Source organism: Ochotona princeps, unplaced genomic scaffold, assembly GCF_030435755.1.
Source record: "Ochotona princeps isolate mOchPri1 unplaced genomic scaffold, mOchPri1.hap1 HAP1_SCAFFOLD_3048, whole genome shotgun sequence".
NCBI lineage: Eukaryota > Metazoa > Chordata > Mammalia > Lagomorpha > Ochotonidae > Ochotona > Ochotona princeps.
In genome coordinates this window covers 16,228-17,957 of record NW_026698639.1, presented here as the reverse complement: position 1 = coordinate 17,957, position 1,730 = coordinate 16,228, and the positions used below count along the sequence as shown (strand labels likewise).

The window sequence follows — 1,730 nt, the reverse complement described above, 5'->3', positions numbered from 1 at the left end:
AGCCGGTGGCTCACTGAGTTACAGAACGCACTACACTTCACAGGCCGCGGCTATGTCCATCGTATATTCTCCCTTTTCATGCCACGTTCATACTTCGCCGGTGAGGAACCCCTCCTTTTCGCCTTCTGCTGCAGACCACTAGAGGCTTCATTTCCCGGTATTCCTGCCGAAACTATGTTCTTTAACTGTCCCTTGCGGGGCTGAGAATTTGCGCTATGACAGTCCTCCTCGGAAGTCTTACCTTCCAGCCCTCTTTGACTGCACTCTTGGAGGTATGCACGTACTACGTAGTCGTGTATCATGAAGACTGGAGGCGCCGTGAAGTGGCGGTGGTGGTCACGGATACGGCGCGGAAAAAAGCGCGTTCAACAGTGGTGCTACTGCGTTTGAAGCTTTCCAACCGCGGCTGGGCGGGCGTGGTCTAGTGGTTATGACGTCTGCTTTACACGCAGAAGGTCCCGGGTTCAATCCCCGGCGCCCGTAGTGGGGCGGTAGGTTCTATTACGGCAGCAGAGCTCTTTTGTTAAACTCGGTTGATAAATGTGTTTCTCGACTGCTTCTGACACACACACTGCCATGCGCTGCAGAATGGACGATACGTATGCATCGCGTCCGGCTCTGCTACGGGCAGGCGGCCGTAGAGCCTGCGCCCACCCGGTGCGGCAACTTGTAGATGAAGCATCTCCTTGTTCACGAGGCGTAAATAAAACTATTCCTGCTACACATCTGTCAGAACCTGTGAGTAGTTGTAACATCCGTGTCTACCGTGCCTGCTTTCTGCAAGAATGGGGTCTATTTCCAGATCGAGCCTTGCCCTTCTCATGCACTTCCTGCACCCGGAGTACACGAGTGCGTTTATAAAACCCTGCCGCCTCTCTTTACTCGGTGATGCAGTCGACCTACTTGAGAATGCGTATGCGCACGTAATAGGTCTGGTTCGCTAGGGAGCCGCATCGCGATTAGACCGTAGTAGATCGCTCAGCGCACCAATCTCATTCCCCGCATTTTGCATACGAGGTTCGGCCCTGCACATTGACTATGTGTGTATGAATATGCAGCTCACTGAATACACTTCCTGCGCAGCACAAGCAGGTAGATCTTAAACGGCCTCAACATCGCGAATTTCGCGCCGCCGCGCACTGGTGCGTCGGGCGCGTGTGTCGCACTCGGCTTACCTTCGCACAACTGAGCTCCTGAGAACCATTACATACCTCAACGCGCTCACTACTACTATAGATTGAGTCGCCCACGGAGAAGTTTCAAGCAAAAGCGGATGTCTTGCTTGCGCCCGTGCTATCTCCGCTGTCGCTGACCAACGTCTGCGCCGCGATATCGCGAACGCCTCATAGAGGTGCCCGGTGGTGGCGGCGATGAGTTGCGATCACAAGCGCAGAATCCCAGTTGAGAGGGAAGCAACAATAAAATGTGTGGTACGCTGTTCTGTACGACCGTGAAGTTGAATTCCTACTCCATATGCATCACAGCCGGGTCCGTCGTCAGTGTGCTGTGTCCTAGTGTTGCAGGATGCGCACACACGCGTGTTTGTCTTAGGCGAATACGGTGACCCCGCCGCAGAACGTCCACTCCGTCGTAGGTTCCAATGGTCTCGCTAGGAATGTGGGTACCTGACGAGTCTTGGATGGGATCATCACTTCTCGTAGCGCAGCCAACTTACCTGGTGCTACTGTATTTTAGATAAAGACTTTTTCCAGGTCACAATACTTTGGTCC

The 1,730-nt window shown here is 53.7% G+C and overlaps 1 non-coding gene across 1 annotated transcript; it reads left to right on the top strand.

Annotated features, from left to right (window-relative positions):
• Positions 1–410: 410 nt before the first annotated feature.
• Positions 411–483, top strand: TRNAV-UAC (transfer RNA valine (anticodon UAC)). Its single transcript has one exon. It is a non-coding gene; the product is annotated as a tRNA-Val (tRNA).
• Positions 484–1,730: the final 1,247 nt, after the last annotated feature.